Source organism: Eschrichtius robustus, chromosome 14 (assembly GCF_028021215.1).
Source record: "Eschrichtius robustus isolate mEscRob2 chromosome 14, mEscRob2.pri, whole genome shotgun sequence".
Taxonomy (NCBI): domain Eukaryota; kingdom Metazoa; phylum Chordata; class Mammalia; order Artiodactyla; family Eschrichtiidae; genus Eschrichtius; species Eschrichtius robustus.
Genome location: NC_090837.1, coordinates 24,597,321 through 24,615,663, shown reverse-complemented (window position 1 = coordinate 24,615,663; position 18,343 = coordinate 24,597,321). Strand labels below are relative to the sequence as shown.

General features: G+C 50.5%; 1 protein-coding gene across 2 annotated transcripts in view; it reads right to left on the bottom strand.

Annotated features, from left to right (window-relative positions):
• Nucleotides 1-18,343, bottom strand: part of TPST2 (tyrosylprotein sulfotransferase 2) — a 56,585-nt gene that overhangs the window by 20,817 nt on the left and 17,425 nt on the right. The gene's annotated exons all lie outside the window — the stretch shown is intronic.

Here is an 18,343-nt window from a genome sequence, read left to right as displayed (position 1 = left end):
GGCTGGGCCCCCTCGGAGGGGCAGAAGGGGATGCTGGGCTTCCCAAGGGTGCCCGGCAGTGACTCTAGGGGATGAGCGGCAAGGCAGGGACAGGCCACCTCAGCCCAAGATGTTGAAGCTGGGGTCTAAATTCACTGATTCAGCCAGGGAGTGAACTGGCCCACTTCTCAGGCAGAGGGGTGTGAGCTGAGAATCTGAGCTAAGGCACTGCTGCCTTAGGAAGTAATGGGTCTCTTACAACCGGGCTCTCCCTTCTTCTTGGCCCAGGGACCTTGGACTTCAGGAAAAGTAAATATAACAAGAAGCAACAACCACCACCACTGTACCACTAATCACCATCTGGAACTGCTGGGTATTGTTGAACAGGCTGTGCACTGCCCAACTGCAAAGGGCACTCCGTACCCAGCCTGTGACAAATATGGTGCCCCCTGGAGTTGGACAATGCCGTGCCGCCGCTGCCACCTAACACTGACCAAATGCCTGCTGTGAGTGCCTTGTGCCATTTAATCCCCCAACGAGGAAGGTACGATACTCCCAATTTTACAGGTGAGGAAATGACACCAAGAGGAAGAGTAACTGACCCAGGGAACCAGGATCGCCATCCACATCTGTGAGACTCTGACGCCAAGCTCTTAACCACTGCATTAAAGGAATGGGCCGTGAACTCATAGGGTCTGGCATGAAGCCTGGCTGATGTGGAACCAAGGGGATCCTGGTGTACATGTCACTACTATGTCCTTACCATTTACTGGGGGAGGGGGTGGGTGGCAGATTTTTAGTCCAATTCTCGCCTTTTCCCATTTTACAGATGTGAAAATTGAGGCTTGGGAGCAAAAATCTCTTCACAGAGTCACAGAGTCTGAGGCTCAACTTCCCTTTGCTTCGTCCCAGCCCAAGAGGTGGGGTGGGGGTGGTTTAAGGATGCAGCTCTGGAGTTGGATGATTCCCTGACTAGGTAGATTGTTGTTCTTCTGAGCCTCGGTTTTCCTATGCTGTAAAATGGGCTATTGGGAGGTTTAAACAAGACAATAGCAAATACTCAAAAATCTCAGCGATTATTTTATTTGTGCCATGATGCAAATACATTGGGCGTAGGACCATTTTTGTGGTCCTTTCTCCCTTCCTATTCGCTCTCTCCTTGCCGCTATACAGTTTTTTTTCCTCTCCCTGAAATACCAGGGATTAGTATATCTAACCCCAGGAGGAGAAGGGTTCCCAGCCCCTCCCCCTCCTCGCAGCTACAGAATATGCAGGCCTGGCATTCCCAGGGCATATGGGTGGCCAGTGAAGAGAAGCCTGGTTCTTGGAATAACAACAACAAACACAATTAGGGACCAGGGCCCTTGAAGCTTTTCCGGAGACGAGATGGCTCAGGCCCAGCTGCCCTCAGGCAGCCCTTGAAATGCCAGAGAGTTCAAGAGGCCTGCCAGGCGGGCAGCTACCACGGCCCCTTTCAGGGTGGTGAAACGGGGCTGTCAGAGCCTTCAGTCACTCAGAGCTGCGATGCCAAGACTCCGACATGACGCATTAGCCACAGGTCAGTATTTAAATTTAAATTAAGTAAAACGAGGACCTCCCTGGTGGCGCAGTGGTTAAGAATCCACCTGCCAATGCAGGGGACACGGGTGAACCCTGGTCCGGGAAGATCCCACATGCCACGGAGCAACTAAGCCCGTGCGCCACAACTACTGAGCCTGCGCTCTAGAGCCTGCGAGCCACAACTACTGAGCCCACGTGCCACAACTACTGAAGCCCGTATGCCTAGAGCCCGTGCTCTGCAACAAGAGAAGTCACCCAATGAGAAGCCCACGCACCTCAACGAAGAGTAGCCCGCGCTCACCGCAACTAGAGAAAGCCGGTGTGCAGCAACGAAGACCCAACACAGCCAAAATAAAATAAAATTTAAAAAATTAATTAAAAATAAATAAATAAAGTAAAATTAAATAAAATTTAAAATTCAGCTCCTCATTGGCACTGGTCACAGTTCAAGAGCCCAGTGGCCCCCTGGGGGCTACCATACTGGGCAGAGCAGATTTAGGATGGAGTCAGCACATGATGGCCCTTGGGCGAAATCCACCCCTCAGGCTGTTTTGTAAGGCCTGCAAGCTAAGAATGACTTTTATATTTTTTTTTTTAAGGGAAAGAGAAGGAAGAGGACGCGGGGCGGGGCAGGGTGGGGGAGGGGGAGGGGGAAGCAGCAGCAATAAGAAAAATTCTACGTGTTCCGTAAAACCTGAAATATTTACTATCTGGTCATTTATAGAAAAAGTTTTCAGGCCCCTGATCTAGAATATTCCCATCATTCACACAAAGTTCTATCGGATAACACAGACTTGGAAGACATGAGAGGCATGGGGAGGGGTCATTGAGCCCTCCTTCTCTTGTAGGAGGAACATCAGCATTTATTAAGCACCACTGTATATTTAACACCAGACCAAGGGTGTTCCACACCGCTACCTCATTTTATCCTCACAACAACTCAATGGCAGGGCGGAGCGGGGAGGGGGCGCCTTGGTTCTCCAGTTTACGGATGACAAAGGCCCATGGGGGTGCAGGGTAAGCACGACTATGCCAAAAAGCGAAACCACCAAGTCAACCGAACCAACCAGCACACACAAACCCCATGTACGAAAAATGAGAAGGGAACAGACTCAAAATGCCACAGGGGTGGTAGGTGGTAATATTTTTCTCCTAAAAACACATGGTGTAATATTACCTTGATCTATATAATAATAAAATGGCTAGTATTTTTTGAACTGTATGCCAGCCATAGTAGGGGGTCAGACTGCTTGGGCTCAAATCCTGGCTCCACCAGTTACTGGCTGTGTGATCTTGGCAAGTCACTTAACCTCTCTGAGCCTCAGTTTCCTTCTGTAAAATGGAGATGACAACAATACCTCCTAAGAGGCTCATGTATGGCACCAGGGCACTAGAAATGTGGCTAGGGTAAATGTGGAACTAGCCTCATACGAGTATTGGGAAGTATAAATGTTAGAACATGTTAGAACAGAACCTGGCACATAGCAAGTGTGCCTTACTAAGAGGGAGAGCCAGTTTCCAAATCTGGTTCTGACTTAGCAATAACATCCTTGGTCTCGTGTCACCTGGCTCATAAAATGGGGGCAGCAGGAGAGGATGGGAGAGGACTTCGCTCCCTTCCCACTGACCCATGGGCTGCCCTGAATGACCACTGGAAGGAAGGGGAGGGGAGGGGGCTGGTCAGTCTTCAAGATGCCCTTAGGCCAGATTCATTCATTCCCCAAATGTTTACTGAGCACGTACTATGCTTGGAAGTAGATGCTGGAACACATCAAGGGCAGCACACCAAGGCCTCTGCCCTTACGGAGATGATGTTCTGGTGGGGACCCAGGAAACCAGCATGTCAGATAATCACAATTGTGACTGTGTAATGCCCCCGGTGGGGGGGAAGACATGCCCTAAGGGGTCAGACTCACTTGAACTTTCCAATTCTGCATGATTTCTCCAAGCTCGGCAGATCAAGAGGTTCCCAAGATTGGGGGGCAGGGGTGGGGGGCTGGAGCACAGGACGCCAGCTCAGGGGGCAGGTCATGGCACTTGCAGAGGAGCCTTGGAGGGGTACCTGGTAGCCACATGCCCAAGCTCAGCTATCAGCCTTGCAAGCCCTCTCAGTGGGAACCAGCTCCCAAACATTCCATCACCATGGTGACCACCTACCCCGCTGGGCCCTGCGACCTCACTGCCCCAAGCCTCCCGAGCAGAGTAGGGGAGACCGGAGTTCCCCCTTCAGGATCCCTGGGGATCAGAGACCTCCAACCCACTCCGGAGGGAAGCCAGCCAAGAAGAGCCTGCCAGAATCCAATGGGGCAAGAGGAAGAGGCAAAAGAATAATTCCGAGATTTTGGATGAGGCTTGAGCAGAAGAAGCACCATGGGGTGGCTCAAGAGGAAAGAAGAAAAGCCAGGCTGCAGCGCAGCCTTCAAAATATTAGCTCATACTTACCAAGCACTTTCTGTGCACCAGGTACTGAGCTAAGGGTTTTATATATATCACGGAATTTTGTCCTCACTACCCTGTCCATGACCCCATCTGACTCTCCCTTATTAACCATCTCTTTACTGGGGCTTAGAGAGGTAGGTTCACCTGCCCAAGGCCACACAGCTGGTAAGTGGGGGAGCTAAAAGGAAAACCCAAATCTTCCTCTCTCTCCATAGCCCATGCTCCTAGATCCAGGATCTCTCTTTCCTGACGAGCTTTGCATTTTTTTTTTGACCTAAAATGATCAAAGCTGGACCCCCACGTGCCACCCTGCCTCCCTCTCAGAGGCCCAGTTCAGCACCCTGTTGGCACAAGCTCACAGAGGCCCAGTTCAGCACCCTGTTGGCACAAGCTCAGGGTGGGGAGTGATTAGGGCGGAAGTTACTTCTTGGCTCTTGTACTCAGAGGCTGGGTGTCCTGCGTCAATCCAGCTCTCCAAGCCTCAGTGTTGCCATCTGAGAAATGGGAGTAACACGTGGGTCAAAGAGAGTCATGAGGAATTCCATAACTTCATCGTGCCCAGCACGGACGTGCAAAAACGTTAGCACTGAATATCATTGTCATCACAGCACGCGGATGAAGACCGGAAGGAACCCGAAGACGAAGAAGCCAGTGGCCCGGTGAGGCGGGGTTGGCAAACTTCTGTGAAGGGCCAGGAAGCCAATGATTTTGGCCCCGTGGGTCAGAGGGTCTGTGACAGCTACCCACTCTGCCTCTGCACCGTGAAAGCAGCCAGAAACAACACATCCAGGAACGCACATGGCTGGGTTCCAGCCGAGACTATTTACGAAATCAGGCGGCAACCTCGATGCGTCCCTCAGGCCATCGTGGGCCAAGCCCCTGCTCTGTATGAGCTCCCAGGGGAACTGGGACAAACCCACAAAACGCAAATGCCGCGGGTGACCGTGGAAGCCGGTGTATATTCGGGTTCTGGGCCCAGTCTCGGAAGGACTAGTGGGAGGACTCAGGCAGCCGGCCTCTGGTGAGAAAAATGGGCAACTCGGGAAAATATTTGATATTTTTTAGAAAAAGAAATGCACGTGCGCAGGCGGCATCATCCGGTGTCTGGCCTGTTGCCAAGTAAAGATTTAAGGAGAGAGACTTGTGTGTGCCTGGCACTTTGCTGTGCATTTTGCCCCTAACAACCCGGGGAGTAGGGGAGGCATGCTTATTAGCCCCGTTTGACAGAGGCGGAAGCTGAGGCTCAGAGAGGTGAAGTGTGCAGCCCGAGGTCACACAGATAGGGACAGTCTGAGCCTGAAGTGGAACCCAGCTCTGTCTGATGCCAGAAGCCAAGCTTTTAACCATCACCCCCAAACCGCTACCCTGCCCAACTCATGGATGGGGGCGATGCATGTCCAAGGTCATGCAGCTGCCTGGGGCAGTAACCAGCTCAGCCTCTTGGCTCCCATGTCCCAGCCTTGCCCCCAGCGCCTGGTGCAGCCCTCCCTCTGGGCTTCCTGTTCGGGAACACACGGGCCCCTGCCTGGTAAAGAGTATAAACAGGAAAGGGCCAGGGTGACCTTGCAAGGCCTGGGCTTCCTGCACCCACGCCACACAACACACACACACACACACGACCTGTCTCCATTCCTCTGTCTAGAAGCTTCCAGAAGTAGGGGTGGGGGGGGGGTGGGATGAGCACCGTAGTGGGAGCTGTACACACTGGGCTTGGAGTCCCGGTTCTGGTGGTTACTAGCAATGCAGCCTGGGTGGGAGCAGGGGAGGTAAAGAGCGATGCTACCTATCTCCTCTGTGCCTCAGTTTTCTCGTCTGTGGATGCTAATATGAACTGAGAGACAGCGCTCAGAGCTTTGTTACTGTATCCCTGTTATTTCTCCCCTTTAAGGTGGTTCGAAACCTCTGCGCACATCAGAATCACCTGAAATTCTTAAAAGGCAGATTCCTGGGTCCTGCCCCCAAATATTCTGATTTGGAAGTTCCCCAACGGAGCCCAGGGATCTGCATTTACCGAGCGCTGCCCCTCCCCCCTGAGCTATGAAACACTGCGTGGGGCACTGAATTCAGCATTTGAGGGCTATTTACTGGCCAGGCTCGGGGACTGCAGTGGTCCCAGCACGGAGGCCAAGAGCCGGACAGGCCCAGGTGCAATCTGGGCTCACCCACCCACCAGCTGTGTGACCTTGAGCCAGCGACTTCTCCTTTCTGGGCCTTACTTGCCTCCTCTCCAGAATAAGGGTGCAAAGCGCACCCGCCTGGTGGGCTGTCGTGAGGCTGGCACACGGCGTGAGCTTAGTGACATCGTTTCTTAGGAGGGACACAGGTCTGCCAGTGAGGAGTGTCAGGGCAACAGACACAGGACAGACAGACAAGCCACCCAGAGGGGGATGGACCCCAGGACAGGGGGCGTACACATCCGGGTGCTAGAGCTCCCAGGGCCACACCCAACGGTCAGCCGGACGGACCCCGCACGGGGCAGCGTCCAGCACCATCACTGACTCTCCCACAACCCGGAGGGAGAAAGCACCTCTCTGATCAGGGCACAAATAAGAAATGCAGACTAGGGAAGCGGCTGCCCATGCTCTCAGGGCGGTGCCGGGCAGCGGAAGGACTTGAACCCACGCCCAATCGGGTCTTTGACCTTCCCGCTGCCATGGACCCCGTCAGCCATCTGGTGAAACCTACGGACCCCTTCCCAGAAGAGTGTTTTTAAATGGAATCAATTACGTAGGAGTAAAAGGAAACCATTTATAGTCGAGTCTGGCTAAGAACACATTAATGAAGACGCTGTGATACTGTCACCTATACGCGGCTTGATTAAAGCCATGAATAACCAGATCGAGGGGTGGGCCTCATAACGACTGTCATTTGCGTGTTGTGATGGGTAGAGGTGTCTGCGGCAACAGAAATATGATATGAAGATACATACGGTTTCTATTGGTGACCAAGGCCCAACTGCTGCTGCTACTATGATTGCAATTTGTCACCTACACTGATGCCTGGAGATGCTAATTAGTGTAAATAAAGATGTCATTTTTTTTCCTATCCAGATTCCTGGGCCCCTGGGAATCAAAGACTGTGACTCGGAGAGCCAGGAGCTGCACCCCTGCCTCAGGAGGGCCCTGGGCTCCCATTCCTCCCTCTCCCTGCCCATTTCCTCGCTCCACCATCGAACAAGAGCATGGGAAGGGTGTGTACCAGGAAAAGCTTGATGGCATATTCTGGGGTGTGGTTTAGTTGTTTTGATTTTATTTAAAAAATAAAAGGGACTTCCCTGGCGGTCCAGTGGTTAAGACTCTGCGCTTCCACTGCAGGGGGCCCAGGTTCGATCCCTGGTCGGGGAACTAAGATCCTACATGCCGTGTGGCACGGGGAAAAAATAAATAAATAAATTTTAAAAATAAATAAATAAAAATCAGAGACAATAGAACTATTATGAAGGGCATGTGACGTCCACCCATGCTGGCCTCACACGCCAGCACGTGACCTTGGAGAGTAACTCCAGTCAGAAGTGGGTGGAGGACATCAGGGACCGGAGTGGGGGTGACCTTGGCCTCAGACACTGCACACAGGGCCCTGAGGGGAAGCAGAACAAGGCGTCTGCATCTCCGTCGCCAGCAGAGGACAGAGTCCCAGGTATGTGGTCAGTCGGCCCGGGTGTACACCTGCCTCTGCTCCAGGCCCCTAGCGGTGTCCTCTCCTCTCCCTGGGCCTCAGTTTCCTCATCTGTAGAATGGGTCCACCAACTCTCACTAGCAAGGCTGCGGCGAGGATTTAAGTGAGATGGAGGCTTAACTGTGAGAAAGCACAGAGGGCTGAGGCTGATGCTGTAGCTTTTGGATAAATATGGGTTCCACACGAACCTGTGAGACAGAAGTCAGCAATGGGGGGCAAGAGGGTGGGGAAAGGAGGTTGGCGGGGGCCCAGGCTGTAAGTAAGGAGCTTGGGGTTATCCTGGGGGCAGTGGGAAGTGGTGAGTGCTGGTAAGGTTGGGGCTCTGGGGGTGGACCCGGCTTTTTCTAGTGTAGGATGGCTTAGAAGGTGAGGGCTGGAGGCCAGGTGAGAGGTGCCGGGGGATCCAGGGACCACCTCAAAGGAGAGGAGACGGAGGACAGAGGGAAGAAGGTAGCCAAGAGGCCACATGCTCTGGGCCAGAGGAGGTGACACGGAGACTCCACTCTAGCCTCAGGCCAGGCAAACTCACAGCCTTTCTTGCCATGGGCCTCACCGGCCTCATCTGTCCAATGGGAGCCGGAAGGGAGAAAGTGGCCAGGGAGCGCCTGGCGACTCAACGGAGAGCGAGAGGTTTGCCTGGCAGGGCCGGGATGATGAGGCCTTGACCGCAAAATTTAAGGGGGTGCCCCCAACTCAGTAATCAAGATCAATAACATTTTAATGCAACGTTTAAAAACGAATGCCCAAAAACAATGACGAACAAAACATCACATTTTTAAATAGGATAAATAATGGCACTATGCTAAGCTGTATTAGAGCCTGAGGCAAAAGGGAAACAAATCAGTAATACTGATCCTGTCTTTGTTTAAAATGTGGACATATTGTTCATCATGGATATTTTTTCATCGATTTAGATTTTTTTCTGCTAACGGCTTTACTGAGCTCTAATTCATATATTGTAAATTCACCTATATAAAGTGTACAATTCAACGGTTTTTCGTGCATTCAGAGTTGTGCAAATATCACCACGATCAATTTTAGAATATCTTCATCACCCCAGGGAGAAGCCCCGCACTCAAGCTACACCCCCTACCCCTCCTCCCCCCAGCGCCTGGCAACCACTAATCTATTGGGTTGGCCAAAAAGTTCGTTCTGGTTTTTCATAACATTTTAGGGAAAAACCCGAACAAACTTTATGGCCAACTCAATACTTTCTGTCTCTATGGATTTGCCTCTTCCGAACATTTCATATAAACGGAATAACATAAAACGGGGTCTTTAGCTTCTTTCCTTTAGCATAATGCTTTCAAGGTTCACCCGTTGGTTTTGATTTTTTTTTAATTTGCATTAAAACAGTATTTATCTTGATTGCTGAGCTTTGGGGCACTCCCTTAAATTCTGTACCCAAGTCAAGTGCCTCATATACCTAATCTCAGCCCTGGGTCTTGGGATCCCTCCAGACTAAACCCGGGTATCTGCAAACCCTAAATTGAGAACACAGTTCTGTTCACACTGTACCCAGGAGCTGGGGAGCTTGGGACCCCCCCCCCCAAACCACCCCCGGCCTTGACAGCAAAGGATGCTGGGAGTCCCTTGAGGAAATCCATGTGGAGTGGTGGAAATGGGTCCCCACAAAGCCCCACTCCTCCTGGAGTGATTCTGTCTCCACCTGCCCTGAGAAATCCTACTGCAACTTCTGCTTTGAGATGAGCATTTATTGAGCTCTGGCTGTATACATCATGTGTCACCTCTCCACACACTGGGCTCAGTGGGCAGCCACTTCATTCCCTTTCCTTGGACAGTCAGAGCACACCCACCTCAAAGACACAGGGCATCTGAGAACACGGGAGGTGAGGCACATGGCAGGGTGGCCCAGTGGTTAAGGGCCTGCATGGAGGGCTCGGGAGGGGCTGGGGCCGCATCCGGCTCTGCCAAGGACAGGCCAGGAGGCCTGGGCCTGGTTAACTTCAACAGCCTCAGTTTCCTCATCTGTAAAATGGGGTTGAACCGCCCACCTCAGAGGGTTGCTGTGATGACCACTGAGGCAAGTGCTTAGGGCAGGACCCGGCAGGAGGAGGATTTCAGTAAATGCCAGCTCTGAATTTATCATCATCTCTAACTAGACACCCTAATTAAATATTCCACGGTACAACAATAACAGACCTGTTATTTTTTACGGATACGACCGTAAAAAAAGAAGGATTCATTACCCTATGGGTCATCTGGGATGTGATGTTAGGTGATAAAAAGGTTATCTGATTCCACTCTGGTAGATATTTATGTTGGGAAAATACTCCAGAAGGGTATACCCTAAACTGCTAACTGGAGCTTCATTAATTTCTCCTTTTTTCCCTCTGAATTTTCTAACTATTCTACAGTGGATATTTATCAATGGTGTGATATAAAATAAAAGAATGGAAAAAAGAAATTGGGTGATTTCTAGGTTTGTTGCACAATATTGAGACCTCAAGCCTCGGAATGTAGAGCTGGCCTTGGAGGAAGCCTGGTGAAAGCCCAGAGAGTCTGGCCAAGGTCACACAGCAAGGTCATGGTGCAGTCAGGCCTGGGCCCAGCTCTCCAGACACCCGACCCAGGCTCCTCCCTGCTGGCATCATGCTGGTTCATTCTCCTAGTAAGATGAAGTAGGCTGGCCTCCTGGTTAAGAGCCTGGCTCTGGAGTCAGGCTGCAGATCCTGGCGGGGCCATGAGCTACGTGACCCTGGGCAAGACGCTTAACTTCTGTGGGCATCAGTTTCCTCCTCTGTACAATTAGAATCAGACTTGCAGCAGTGCCATAGGGCTTTTGTAAGGGTTAAGTAAGATAATGCATGAAAAGCACTTTGTACCATGCCTACCAAACAGTAAGTACTCTAGGCCCTATTATTATTATTATTGTTACTATTATTATTACTACCAGTATTAGTGTATTTGGAATCTAGCAGTGTCATAGAGAATCTTTTGTAGGGCATGGAATGCTAACTCAACAGGAAGGAAATTTCGACTTGGGTACTAGGGAGCCATGGCAGGTGTTTGAGCAGGAGAGGAGCAGTACGACTCTGCAGCTGCACAGCGCTGGCTGCCAGTGCCCACCTACAGGGACTGTCTCCGCCAAGGTCCTCATCACAGGCTCCACATCCTTGGCAGTCCTCCCAGTGCTGCTGGGCCAAACCACAGTGCAACTGCCACAGGCTACAGCCCTGCCACCTCCGGCCTTGCCCGCTTCCTGGGTGCCAGTTGGGCTGCTGAACATCAAGTGATCAACAAGCTGGGGGACTTGAAGCAGCCCACACAGCCTCACATGTGATGACCAGGAGGTCCAGATGCCCGGCAGGGAACACAGGGTGGCACAGGAGAAGTGGTCCCTACATCAGAGCCATGAAGACCGGTTTCCAGTCAAGCCTAGCTCCTACTTTGCTGTGTGACCTTGGGAAAGTCCCTTCCCATCTCTGAGCTCAAGTTTGCCCATATGGAAAGAAGAGCTTAACTGCTTCATATGCTTAGGGGCTGCCAGAGGGATGCAACACAATAAAACAACAATCGTTTCCTCTGACTGTGCTCCTGCTAGGTGCCAGGTGCTGTGCTGAGCACTTCAGGTGTGTACTCTCACTAAATCCCTGCACTCTAGAAGTGGGTCCCTGGACCATCCCTGTTTTTAAAATTTATTTAATTACTCAAGTCACAGTTATAACCTCCATATTTAAAAATAAGAGAAAAGGCTTAAGTCTCCTTGGAGCAAAATCTCCAGTCTTGTCCTCTTCCCTCATTTTTAAGAGGTAACCACTGTCGATCATCTTAGGGAGGAGCCCCCCACACCTGCTTTCTATGAAGTTACAGCCAAAATCATATCTGAATGGAAATTACATAGGGCCTCTCTCCCACCCTCCCAGACACCCATCCTTTGGTCCTTCCATTCACCCTTCCTCCTTCTAGCCACATACTGTCCTATCACACAGTAGATCTCAACTGGGCCTGATTTTGCCCCTCTGGGGCAAACTGGCGATGTTTGGAGACAGTATGGGCTGTCACAACTAGGGGTCATCTGATGGGTAGAGGTCAGGGATGCTACAATGCCCAGCATCCACCACAAAGAATCATCCAGCCCCAAATGTCGGTAATGCTAGGGCTGAGAGGCCCTGGATCACACGTAACCTGAAACTGGCTCGGTTCACTCCACACCAGATTGGGGAGATCTTCCCATGTCAGCATACTGATTCTGTCATTCAGTAAACACTGCGTGAGCACCTACTGTGTGCCAGGCCCTGTTTAGCATGGGGCCACATCAGTTAATGACACAGGCAAAGTCCTGGCACTCAGAGAGTACTGCCATCCTCTCGGGAGACAAGACACATCAACATGCAGGACCCCAATGGGTCTCCCTCCCTCTTTTTAATTGCTCCAGAGCATCCCCGGCAGGGATGGCTGACCATTCATTTGGCCAAAGCATTCCTGATGGACATTTAGGCTATTTTCATCTTTGACGCAACACGCCCCATCACAAAGGGACATGCCTCCTTGTGCTCGTGAGTGAGAGGCACCCCACGGCCTTGACAATGCATCAGCAGGGCTCCCTGGAAGCTTGCTAGTCCCACCCCAGAGGTACAGGATCAGAGTCTGCATTTTACCCAGCCCCCAGGCATCCCCACGCACATTAAAACTTGAGAAGCACGGCTCCACTCTAAGTAGCCACCTAAAAGCAGTTGGCTGGCTTGGGGGCCAGGCATCCTCTACGTTTCAGCAGAAGTGCCTTCCAAAGACCCTCCTGTCAACGGTCTGCAATTCCCCCATCTGCACTAACTCTGTATTGTCAGATGTTACTGTTTTTGCCGAGCTGACGATTCCTCCCATTTTCCAGATGTGGAGACTGAGGCTAGACAACCAAAACCCAGGGCTGATGACTTCTAAGGCCTCTGCCATCTCTGGCTTTTAGGATTTGGCCACATCCTGGGCATGTTCCATGCCAGCTTCCCGCCCAAGCACTCTGGCTCTCAGAAAGCAAAGCTGCTCACCTAGCAAAGGAAGACATCCTGCGGGAGAGCAGCTCTGTAGAGGGAAGGGGAGCTTCTGTAAATATCACCGGGGAGGCTGCCCTGTGCCCATTCATGTCCAGTCATCCAGGACAAAGGACCAGCTGGATCCTGGTGCCCACCTGCCCTTTAATGCACAGGAGGTGACGCCAGGACTCCGGGATAAGGGCAAGGATGGGGGAAGGAAAGGGCTCTGGAGCCAAGGAGCTGGTGCAGACCCCAGCTTTGCTCTCACTAGCTGCACATCAGTTTCCTCTCCTGAAAAATGGGCTCATGCCACTCACTTTGGAGAGCTGCCGTGAGGACTTATGTGCAGATCAGTCAACAAACAGTAGCTGCCATCTGGAGCCCTGCCTTGGGCTGGCACTGCGCTGCTGTACTCAACTTACTACCGCTACACGGCAATCAGCTGTGCTCAGCGTCGCCATCCTCCCCACTTGACAGATGAGGAAGCTGAGGCTGAGAGAGGTGCCGCACCCTGCCCTTCATCACACACTGAGCTATGGCCATGGGAGCGGTGGCCTTGGGCCTTATAGGGTCAGACTCCTCATCAGAATCCTGCCTCTGTTGTGCCGTGTGACACTGGGCAAGCTGCTTCGCCTCTCTGAGCTTCAGCTTCCAAAGCTGTGAAATGGGAACGTAGTGCAGGGATCGGAGATGGGAAACCCCTGCAAACTGGAGAACATACCAGATGTTCCTCCCCCCGGGCTCCATGCTGTCATCCCCAAAAGACCCAGCCCAGGAAGACCCGTCACCTGTCAGCACCCATCATCTCTCCTGTACTCTCCGTACAACATGGGTGAGGCCAGGCAGAGCCGGTGGCCCGCTGGGAGGGAAAGCCACCTGCCCAGGGTCGCACAACTGGTAAGCAGTGGAGAGCAGGGCCAGGCAGCAAGAGGCGGGGTATCCAACCTGAGTGGGGTACAGGCAGCAGCCAGGGTAGGGGTGCAGGCCAGGCTGGGGCTGGTGGGTGTCTGGAGCGGTGGCCACCAGGAACAGGTGGACCTGTACCGGCCGAGGTCTCTCCTACCGGCTCTTAGCAGTGAGGCCCCTCTGAAGGATTGGTCAGTCCCAGGATGTGCCCGCTTCTCCCCAAACGCTCCTCCTCCCTGGGGGCCCAGCCTGGCCACCTGTTCATGGATTGGCAGTGGACACTACCTGTCTGGGACATCACAGCTTCTCTCTGCGGCCAGAGCTCAGGCCTTCCAGGCTATTCGGTCTCCCTATGGCTGGTCTTGACCTGTCCTCTGGAATCTTCTCTTGCCACTGTGGCCAGAGGGTGTAGCTGCCACAGAAACCTGACCACGTCACCCCCTGTCTAAACCCTTCCATGAGCCCTCAGCCTCGGCACAACGCTCCAGCTCCTCCCCACGGTTTATAACAGCAACATCCAGTAGAAGTTCAAGGTCAGCCACACGTGAAAGTCAATTTTCCAGCACCCACATTAAAAAGGTAAGAAGAAAAAGGTGAACTTAAACTTCATAATAGGTTTTATTTCACCCAGTATATCCAAAAATATTATTAATCAATATAAAAATGATTCATGAGACAATTTACTTGCTTTCTTAGTACTAATTCTTTGGAATTGGGGCTGTATCTTCTATCATCAATGCATCTCAATTTGGATGATCAACTGTCAGTAGAAATACCCAATCTGTAGCTAAAGTTCATAAAATTCACAGATGGAAAAGTACATCCACATCCCCGAATAGTTCTACACATATTTAAAAGTTTTCCAAGAATGGAATGGAGTATCTGTTTTGAAATCTAAATTTAAATTATATTAATAGAAAATTCAGTGCCTCAGCTGCATTAGCCACATTTCGAGGGCTCAACAGCCACAAGTGGCTTGTGGCTCCCGAAGCAGACACACAGGTTCAGTCCTTAACTGCCTGGTCCCCACAGCCCTCTCACACCTCCTTTCCAGGCCTGGCCTAGACACGAGTGGAATCTCCAAGCACGCCCTGAGCTCCCATCACCGGGATTCATCCGTGTCCTTCCTCAGCATCCCCCATCTCCTGCCAATTCCACTTCCTTCATCCGTGTCCTTCCTCAGCATCCCCCACTTCAAGCCCTCTCTGACATCCAAGATCACATTCCTGGTCCCTCTGTTCATCCCCCTTATAATAATTTCACATGGCATTGGCATGGTCCATCTAGAGGTTCCCCAACCTCAGCGCTATCGACATTTGGGCCAGATAATTCTTGTTATGCGGCTGTCCTGTGCACTGTTCAGCAGCATCCCTGGCCTCTACTTACCAGATGCCAGTAGCGTCCCCTCCCCAAGTGGTGACGGCCAAAACTATCTCCAACTGTCCCCTGGGGACACAATCATTCCTGACTGGAAACCAGTGCCTGGTACACAGAAGGCACCCAAGCGTGCACCTAAACAGAAGAGGCTTACCCAAGTATACTCTACTATGAAGCTCGCCTACTCTGGGAAGTCTTCCATGATGCCTTAGCCCGGTTCGTGTTCTTCTGGGCTCCCACAGCCCAGTGCACTCACCCCGGTGCAACCTCCTCCAAGGGCAGGAACTGGGTCTTGTTCACTTCCATATTTTCAATCCTTAGCTCGGCGACTGGTATAGAATAGATGCTTAATAGATATTTATAGAACTGACCCAAGAAACAGGGATGACTTATGCTGAAAAGCCCCACGGGGCTAGTTTTGCCTGTTTTAGTTCAGGGCTTTCATCCCTGCAAAGATGCCAATAACAGTGCCAGCTCCGTTTACACACCAAGCACTAGGCTAAACACTCTAGCCTAGCAGAGCGTTGAGAGAGGGAAACTGAGGCTCAGACAGGTGAGGGCTTGACCTGTGTTCAAATCAATGACTTGGAGGCTCAAAACTCCTGGTTCTACCTCTTACTGATCAAAAGAAGTTACACGTGGAAGAAGATATTTGCAATATATATGGCAAACAAGATATCTGTATCCAGAATACATAAAGAACTCTGGGAAATCAATAAGAACAGGAGAGGCAACCCATTAGGAAAAGGGGCAAATTTTAAGAGACACGTCATCCAAGACGTTATCTATATAGTTAATAAGCATGTGAAAAGGCGCTCAATCTCATTATCCAGCAGGGAAATAAATGCAAAATAAAAGTACAACGTGGGGCCACTATACCTCTGAATGGTTTAAAAAAAGAAAAAAAAAGAGGATAATACCAAGCGTTAGCAAGGATGTGATTCGATCAGAACTTTCATGTTCCACGGGTGGGAGAGTAACCTGGCACAATCTCTTTGGAAAAACTCTTTGGCATAAGACACAAAAGCTGACCTTGCACCTTCCCTATGACCAGCAATTCCACCGTTAAGTATATATCATCAGAAATGCATCTAACTGTTCACCGCAGAGCACATGTCATGTTCCTGGCAGCATTACTTGCAACCGCCCTCAACTGGAAACTACTCAAATGCTCATTAACAAGAAGATGGATAAATAAGCAAATACAAATAAATCCATCCATACTGAACAGCCAGGAGAGAAAACGAGCCAGAACTCCACAAAATATGGGTAAATCGCTCAGATATTATGCTGAGATATTAGCCCCAAAAGCCAGTACAAAAGAGAACATAAGTTTTTATGTATGTAAAGCATTTTTATGTATGTAAAGCACTTTGTATGTAAATAAAGTACAAAGACAGGTGAAATTAATCTCTAGTAGGAGACTTTGGGATGGTGGTCACCCTTTGTGGAGCCTGGAGGGGGCATAGGTGTCTTGGGGGGCGGGTGCTGGGCATGCGTTTTTCTTGATCTGGGTACTGTCACAGGGGCATGTTTATCTTTTGAAAATTCATCGAGTGGTCCACTTATGATGTGTGCACCTTTCTGTATGTCTGCTTGACTTCAATAAAAATAGTCTTAAAGAATCACACTTCGCCAAATGCAGCTGGGCATCCTCCCACCCACACACCTTTCCTGTCCGTTCCAGAGGAACACACAGGACTCCATTCATTCATTCAAGGACCTCTGGCTGCCAGGCACTCTCCCAGGGCCCGGCTTAGTGCCAGGTGCCAGGGACAGAAAAGTGGATTGAGCCTCGGCCCCCGATTTTGCCACTCACATCCCAGTGCCTGGCACACGTACCCCCCAAACCCACATGCAAAAAATGAGCCACCAGGCTGGGGTGGCTTCTGATCAGGGGCCAAGGAGGTGATGTCTGCTTGTTTTGCTCTCTCTCTCCCGCTTGGTGTGAGAAAGTTTTCCGCTTTTTCCTTATGCTGGACCAATCCCGGCCATTCTGGCACAGGTAGAAAAGGTTTCGTACTCTGCTACTTGTCTGCCACCATCTTCCCTCCCTCCTGCCAGGCTTTCCTCTGCTCCCCACAGGCTGATGACTCCTGTGTTGTCATCTCCAGCCCAAATCTCTCTCCTTGACACCAGACTTGGCCATCAACTGTCTCCGCGTCACCTCCACTTGGCGTTGAGCTGGGACCTCAAACTTAACGTATCCAAAGCTAATCTCCTCGTTTCTCCCCCTAACTCACTCCAGTTGTGCGCAGCTCATTATGCCCGGGCCAAAAGCCTCAGAGGCAGCAAGAAGCCCTGACCCCTCTCTGTCTCTTCCACCCCAACCCAACCTTGCAGCCAATCCTGTCAACTGCACCTTCAAAACAGAGCCAGGCAATGATTTCTTGGATCTGACACCAAAGGCATAGGTAATAAAAGAAACGAAATAAACAAACTGGACTTCATGAAAATGAAAACATTCTGTGCTTCAAAAGACACTATCCACAGAGTAATAAGGCAAACCACAGAACGGGAAAATAATATTTGCAAATCATAGAACTGATAAGGGATTCATATCCAGAATCTGTAGAGAACTCCTAAAACTCAACAACCAAAACCAAGCAACCCGATTCAAAAATTGCTAAAGGACTTGAAAGAGCATTTCTCCAAAGAAGATACACAAATGGCCAACAAGCACATGGAAAGATGCTCAGCATCACTAATCATCAGGGAAATGCAAATCAAAACTACAGTGAGATGCCGCCTCACACGGATTAGGATGGCTAGTGTTAAAAACAAACAAAACCCAGAAAAACAGAAAATAACAAGTGTTGGTCAGGATGTTGAAAAACTGGAACCCTTGTGCACTGTTGGTGGGGATGTAAAATGGTACAGCCGCTGTGAAAAACAGTATGGAGGGTCCGCAAAAAATTAAAAATATAATTACCATATGATCCAGCAATTCCAGGTCTGGGTATCTACCCAAAAGAATTGAAAGCAGGGTCTCAAAGAGGTATTTTTACTCACAGCATTACTCACAATAGCTAAAATGTGGAAGCAACCCAAGTGTCCATCGATAGATGAATATATCAACAAAATGTGGTAGTTTATACAACAGAATATTATTCAGCATTAAAAAGGAAGGCAATCCTGATACATGTTACAACATGGATGAACCTTGAGGACATTATGCTAAATGAAATGAGCCAGTCACAAAAAGACAAGTACTGGATGATTCCACTTATATGAGGTCTCTAGAGCAGCCAAGTTCATAGAGACAGAAAGTAGAATGGTGGCTGCCAGGGGCTGGGGGACGGAGGATGCAGAGCCAGTGTTTGATGAGTACAGGGCTTCAGTTTACAAGACGGATGAAAGTTACTGGGGTGATGGATGCTGGTGATGGTTGAACAGCAATGTGAAGACATTTAATA